This window comes from Folsomia candida, unplaced genomic scaffold, assembly GCF_002217175.1.
Source record: "Folsomia candida strain VU population unplaced genomic scaffold, ASM221717v1 Fcan01_Sc022, whole genome shotgun sequence".
NCBI lineage: Eukaryota > Metazoa > Arthropoda > Collembola > Entomobryomorpha > Isotomidae > Folsomia > Folsomia candida.
The window spans coordinates 2624289-2632281 of NW_019091214.1; the positions used below are offsets into that span (position 1 = coordinate 2624289).

Below are 7993 nucleotides of genomic sequence, written 5' to 3' on the forward strand. Positions count from 1 at the left end.
ATCAAAATCTCAGCAAAATGAATTATCACTTTATTCTCATGTTTACCCTTTTCAACCAATGGATCCAAGCTCTGGGGCAGTTTGGCAACATATTTCTTGATTGTGATCTTCACTTCGTCACAACTAATAATCAATCTCAAATTTTCCTCGCCCTATACGAAGTGCTGACCTGCCAAAACAATTACTCGCCAAAACTAATCGGTCCATTAAACCATCCAGCCGTTACCACTATCCCACGTTTCTACAGATTTAAAACCCTCCTCGTCTTTGTGGATCTTACCGACTCGAAAAATTCGGCGCCAAACATCCTAATGTTTTGGGGTATATTGCGACGTTCCCCTGCCCCGGATTACGGTTTCGCACAAATCGAAAATCCCCGTAACAACTCAAATATTTACATGCATGCTTTGCATCCACAGTAAAATGGAATACTGTGAATATGTTTATACAGATATGATCAAGGTACATGGGAAAACACCAAAAATGGTAAAAGTATCGTGTGTATGTACAAAAGGTTATGTAAGATTTACTGGATTTACTGCTTAATCAATTCAAGGTTGTGAACAAACGTGGATTATTTGAACATTCGCACTAATATTTCTGCAGTTAAACAAAAAAGGCAAGCAACTATGCAAATACCAGAAATATAAAATCCTGACAAAATCTTGGAGTTATAGTTCAGCTGTGACACGGCATCGAATTTTGGATATGTCCAATTTGCATAGTGATAAATAATTTATTTGGCTTAGCAAATCGAAACCAAGCCTCCCAATGCCCATAAATCCCTGAGTGAATCATGACTTTGAGCCGCTTCTGGACGTAATTTGCACGAATTGGGAATATATCCCAGCCTCGAACTACAGTAAAGAAAGGCTCTTTTCCCGCGAAATATTTTCTTTTGTCCGCATTATCTTACGAATGGTAGTAACGATGCAATGTTTTCCTTAGTGTCAATGAACGCCGTTTTCTCACAGGTAGATAATGTGTTTACGAACCGTTCTACTTCTTTGTAGTGGATTGGTTTGTACGGAGAAACTGGAGGACTTCATTGTAGGATATCAATTCCAACCGTTTATAGAATGCATCTATGCTTCCATTGTCTTGGGTGGACATTCGAACATTTAGTAGCGGAATTGTTTTTTCTAGTGGCTTGCCATTCGCTTGAAACCATTATGTGAGGTTTTCATCTCCTGATACTTTCTAGAAATATGTAAACGCAACAATCAATGTAGTCCTTTAATTATATAAATATATGTAATCAGTGTAATAGTTAACACAACAGGTCAGCACAAGAGATGTGCATGAGCATCATCAATGCTGTTCAAGCGACAAACGTGAGGAAAAACTTACTTTGTTTCATAATTGTAAGGAAAAAATATTTCGCTTATGGAAATATAGAAACGCATGTAACGGTCTATAGCTGTTTCCATTCCAGTCATGTCGAGAAGGTTATAAGGCATTAGTACTTGAATCCCTTCAATATCCAAAGTTGTCTCCCATGGAGGAGCGTAGGTAGGAGGAGTAACCAGCTCCATTGTGAATAAAGCTTTATACCAGTTCGTTAGTGTTGTTCCCGCCAGGAGTACCCATGCCGCAATTAATAGATGTATCCCGTACTTGGAAGATCTCTTGGGAAATCTAGTCGTAAATTTTTCTGACTGATTCAAGACCGAATTCTCAAGTAGTATTCCGACCACAACCATTACCCCGTCGGAACTTAAAACCCTTGGCAACAGGGTTAAACTTATTATCATAACCCAGATACCCAACTGAATGAGGATCCATGATTCAACATCAAACGGACTATTTAACGCGCTCAAAATAAACGACTCCTGCTTAACGTTGTAGCACGACAGAAAACTTGCAGTTTGAACTTTCTGCATTATAAATTCTAATGGTCTGATGTGTGCTGATGCATATTTTTTCAGCACAGGGAGGTTGTAAAAAGGTGTAATATTTAATTTGACGTATTCAATGTGTTCATTTAACAGCCAAAATTCGACCAATGAGATTAAATTTGACGGAATAAATTTCTCAGATACACTGTACCACCTTTTAATTGGGTTAGCATTTGAATCAAGACGGTTATACATTCTCTCCGTATTTGTCCTTCTGTTCCAAAAGTACTTGTTAAGGTTTGACACAGTATCACCAATAGCTTGCAACTTCTTGAAGCAGTTTTGCCCAGCGGGGATTGAGCACGTTATTTTATACCACCATTTTGACTTTTGTCCCTTCAGGATTATTCCATCATGATGGTACATATTGTGATAGTATAAAACAATGCCATCTTTATCATTATTCTCAAGTACAGGAAGTATTATCCTCTCTGTGTCTAGTACCACTTCGACGATTATAATTTCGCGCAGAATATAACGGTGCGATGCAGCTCCTAATGTTTCAATAAATTTCTGAAAGGTAGACTTGAAGTTTGTAACTATGACAAAGTATTGTATTCCAAAAGAAGTTTTTTTAATGTATCGATGTCTCCAGTTCATATATTTACTAAGATTGTTAGGGTTAGTAGTATTCCGAAGGATGCCCAGCAATGTTGTATAACATTTCTCTTCGCTCTAGAGAAAATCGTTTGTCAATTTGTTCTTCTTGAATAGTTGTCTTAAGCAGGATAATTGGCGCTTTGTCCAACTTTAGGTCTATAGGATTTTTTGGAATGAAGATAATGTTTGTGCATCCTTCAAACGGCGTCAAGTAATCACTAATTTCAATCTTCCCTGGAGATATAACATGTTCAACGAAGCTGCTTTCAGCGTCAATATTAAATAGACAAATTAGAGTAAATATAAATGTTAATAATCCTGTTGGGAAGTCGTTAGTAAGTTTGTGTCGTAGCATTCTGCTAAATTCCTAATTTCGGCAATCGCCAATCCCTTGACTAATTTTAATAAGTATTTCGTCAATTCCCTAATATCCAGGGAGCCCGTACTACGTAAACATAAGCACACCATTATGTAAATGTCTTTCTAGACGATGAGGACTTACACTATATCCATTTTTTGCACGTGTGACGCGTGGGTGTACATAATTGATACGTACAAAACAGTAAATCATACATTTTGAACGTGATATTGTTTGCAATCGCTAATAAAGTTTGCTCGAGTTTTTAAACGGCATAAATAATACGTCCTGTACTTACATACATGGCTGGCTAACTAAAGTTATAATTTTTAATATGAATGCGATAAATGTTTTCGTTTAACTTGAGGATAAGCGATTCATGAGACACATGAATGGATACTTGGACATGTTTGAAGTAAAAATAAAATTGTGTACCTACACCCTTAACTACCTATTTGGTTAATTTTCGGGGAACTGGACACACACGTACATATATATTATATATCTAGGAAACCGTAAGCGCCGCTTATGGTTTATGCTATACTCATCTATCCTCCATTATCACCTGAAATGAATAATTTTTGTAATAAAGCCTGTCGGATTTTCTTGTTAATTTTCATTCAATTTTCATTCTCCTTTTTCATTTTCCACCATATTATGATGCAAGCTTGTGAAAAAATGCGATGAAAATCAATGGTCTGGAAATGCAATGGAGGCAAACCGATGGTCTTGCGCTCGTCACAAATATCGTCACAACGTGACGAAAAATGAATTTTACACGGAAATTCATTCAGTTTGTTGAATAAGTAATGTACTGTGGTCATTTTGGTACAGGTGTCGACCCTTAACTCGTTGGACACCTCGATTTGTTCCCTTGAGAGCATACGCTGGGAGATCTCCATTGTGAGCTGAATTCATGTCATGCGGATTCAAGGACATTTTACTCCTGCCCACTAAATATTTACATACATACATACTGTGGATGAAGTTCTAACCCTGCAGACTTATTACACCGCTTTGTAGCATTAATTTCACGACGTCACCGGTCAAAAAAATTTTTTCCTCCAAACTGGTCCAAAATAAAAGTCTAGCATGGGAATAGTATAGAAAAATTATTTTTAGCGTTCTATGACCCCTGGGTCATGAATTAAGGGCCCCTGAAGGGTCAAATAGCGTTCCCTGATAACCCCATGCAAATGGGGTATCAAATTAATCCCTGGACCAGGGGAACCAGAAAAATATTTTTATAAATTTTTATGACCCTTGAGTCGTGAACTAGGAGCCCTTGAAGGGTTAAATATCATTCCCTCACAACTAAAGGCAAGTGGGGTATCAAATTAATCCCCTGGACAAGGGGAACCCAAAAAATATTTTTCTGGATTTTTTTGACCCTCAGGTCAAGAGTTAAGGGCCCCGAAGGGTCAAAATAGTAACCATGGTAACCCCATGCAAGTGGGGTATCAAATTAATCCCCTGGCAAAGGGCAAGCATAAAATATTTTCCTGATTCCCTGGTCCAGGGATTAATTTGATACCCCATTCACCTTAGTTACCATGGTTACTATGTTGACCCTTCAGGGACCCTTAACTCTTGACCTATAGGTCAAAAAAATTCAGGAAAATATTTTTATGCTTGCCCTTTGCCAGGGGATTAATTTGATACCCCACTTGCATGGGGTTACCATGGTTACTATTTTGACCCTTCGGGGCCCTTAACTCTTGACCTGAGGGTCAAAAAAATCCAGAAAAATATTTTTTGGGTTCCCTTGTCCAGGGGATTAATTTGATACCCCACTTGCCTTTAGTTGTGAGGGAATGATATTTAACCCTTCAAGGGCTCCTAGTTCACGACTCAAGGGTCATAAAAATTTATAAAAATATTTTTCTGGTTCCCCTGGTCCAGGGGATTAATTTGATACCCATTTGCATGGGGTTATCAGGGAACGCTATTTGACCCTTCAGGGGCCCTTAATTCATGACCCAGGGGTCATAGAACGCTAAAAATAATTTTTCTATACTATTCCCATGCTAGACTTTTATTTTGGACCAGTTTGGAGGAAAAAATTTTTTTGACCGGTGACGTCGTGAAATTAATGCTACAAAGCGGTGTAATAAGTCTGCAGGGTTAGAACTTCATCCACAGTAAGTAAGTGATGTGTACATATGTAGGTACATGTGTATGCAAGTTTCTGTATTCAACCACCTTCCGGCGTACAAAAAGGAAGAAATGGGGATTTTTAAGCGATTTTTCAATAATTTTCATTAGTTACGTAACATACCTATTAGGTATAAAATGATGAAATGTGATCAAACTTTTTGGTCAGACTTTTTTTCTATTGTTGGTTAAAATACACGTCCATTTCTCTCGATGCTACATATGTACGCAAGGTGAGATTTCTTATTTTTATCTTATTCTTAGATGATTTCTTATTTTTTCTCAGAGAAATTGAATTTGGTGACATCTTTGCATATTAACGAAGTTTATTTGCACCATAATGATTGCTTGTACAGTACGCCAATTTATTTGTGTAGAAGGATATGAACACCTCAACAAAATGTAATCCAAATTTACAAATACTTTCCATACGAAGTGCTTACGAACTACTTCAGAAGTTCGAAAAGTTTAAAATAAATTTTGTATCGGACAATAACAAGAGTCCTTCAATCCTGCACATATTTACATAGTTAAACAATGCGACCGTCTTACTGCAAAATATTAGCCAGAATCCATAATCGATATTCCGTTAGTCGAATATTAACCACTGGTTGCCCTGAATGAAGGTCCAAAGACAAAAAATTATTTCTAGCTCATAAACTAAATAAGCATGCAAATAATAAGCAATGGGTTCTGCATCGGGGTACCTAGGGCACATTCATTGGGTGTCCAGTACGACACAATTCCAACCTGTATCCCGGGAATGCTGCTCACTAAATAATTACGTAAGTGTAGCTCAGTATAGAAGAAACACCTTAATTAGTGCGATGTCATTGACCCTAGTTACGTTATTCCATCCAATGTGAATAACAAATTCCGAAGCTGGTCTCACAACACCACCAGTGGTGATCGAATTTGATCCGGCAAGTACTGTCACCAATCTGCAGTTCTTCCTTCCAAACACCAACTAAAAATTTTAAAAACATGATTCATCACACTTAATTCCATAAGAAACATTTATCCTGTTTTACGCGGAAGTTAGAACAGTCCAGGCAGAAATGAGGGTCCCACCACAAAAATGGATGCTCCCCAAACGAATGGAAACCATGTAGGGGAACTCTCCGTCGGCGGCATCAGTCCCGCCAACAATTAGCGGGCTGATATCATTCAACTGTTGCTGCTCTGCTCCGGATTGCGTGGCCAGTGCTAAAATAAGTTAGTAAACCAGTTACTAATTCGTTAAGTATTGCCCAATAAGAGAAAATTTTTGTGCTAACCTAACTTAATCAAAAATTAAGACAGGCTAGTTATTTGCTAATTCTAAATAATTACTAATTTAATAATTTTAATTGTGTACTGTCCCCTTAATTTACATATGTCGATATATTCCTAACCTTAATTAGTCTTATTACTGAGCAATTATATTTTTATTTCGGAAAATTTAAGCCAGCTTACATACCATGGCCATGGGTCAATTGAAGGACCAGTCCTACAATGAAAAATATGCACAACATTTTCGGTGTAGATGGTAAGACCGCACAAGTAAGAATGTAATACTGGACATTCAATCGTCTGACTTTATACCCGTGTTTAGTAGAATCTACTTTATGTGAACTACCCGGAAATCTGTCCGTCCGTTTATGGCACAATACAGTAAAAATGAGTAAAATTTACACAAGGTTGGGCAGAAATGAGGATGACATAACCAAAAGGTAAAATTTGTCCAACGTTTTGCAAATTTTGTCCAAACTTGTGTGAAATTTGACCAATGTTGGGTCAATTTTACTCATTTTTATTTAGAGTGTACTCATGAAGTACACTCTTAGCAACTTGGTAACAAAACCAAGAATTCTGTTGACACCACACCCCTCGGTGTCAACCTCAACTCCACTAAATAGTGTCAAACCGTTGTGTAAAAGTGACACCGAGCGAAAAAAACGCGTTGACACGTTACCGGTTTCAGCGATATTCCGGCAATGGTGTCGAATTGACACGATGCGATGTTACCGCAGTAAGCAAGACTTGGGCTTAACACAAAATTGTGTCAGTTTTTTCCTTGTGTGCTCGGTTCTGCTTGGCGGCCATTGTCCTTCTTCTCCACAAAAATCAACAAAGTGGATAAATTAATTGGTGTGTTCAATTAATTTCGAAAAAATTGTTTTTTTAAAACGTTTAAGAACTACTACCACTTTCTTGACTTAGGTGAGTTAAAATCTGTAACATATATTAATTTTCCCTCATTTAATTAACATTATTTTACTGTGTGTATTTTTATTTTGAAAACTTATTGTTTCCAGCAAGCTAAAACTCAACGCTGAACCCAACGAGGGAACCGACGAGTAAGGATTTGTCCACCCGACAGCCTATTTAATTATGATTAAATCTCTTGTTGCCAAGCTCATTGAATTTTAAGATTTACGCATATTTTAGATCACCGTGTTAGATAAATGTAATCTTTTATCTTAAAAGTACATACGGTATGGAGAAAAAAAATATTATTTAATTTGTGCGAGTACAATAACTTGTTACTTGTGAATATGTTTGAAATACGTGATTAATTTTTTAAGTGCTTAATATTTTTAAATGTAAAATAAAATATTTGTTGCTAAAAGTTATATTTCAGTTGTCACAATCCGGGGACGATTTGCCACCGGCTGGTGACATACATATATTAAAATGCACATATATCGTTACCTAGTAGTCTCAAAGCAACATAACTGAGCACAACCTCTAATCCGTTGGCGGTGTTGGCATTGTTACAACGGTATGTTGGGTCGACACCGCGACGGTGTGCAACATAATTGACACCACGTTATGTCGATTTGACACCAAACCGGTAGAGTCATATATAGACACCGGCATGGTGTCAATTCGGTGTCGTTTTTTCTGTGAGTGTATGCACATACCTAGTCTAAACTTAAAAAGTGATAGTAGAGTAGACGACTATTTTAGGTTAGTTTTAAGGAATTTCAAATTTCTTTTT

At 37.2% G+C, this 7993-nt stretch overlaps 1 long non-coding RNA gene across 1 annotated transcript; it reads right to left on the reverse strand.

Annotated features, from left to right (window-relative positions):
• Positions 1-5492: 5492 nt before the first annotated feature.
• On the reverse strand, positions 5493-5944 carry LOC118438518. Its single transcript, XR_004836878.1, has 3 exons — positions 5825-5944; positions 5718-5760; positions 5493-5626 (listed from the first exon to the last, which is right to left on the reverse strand). It is a non-coding gene; the product is annotated as an uncharacterized LOC118438518 (long non-coding RNA).
• Between the last annotated feature and the right edge of the window lie 2049 nt (positions 5945-7993).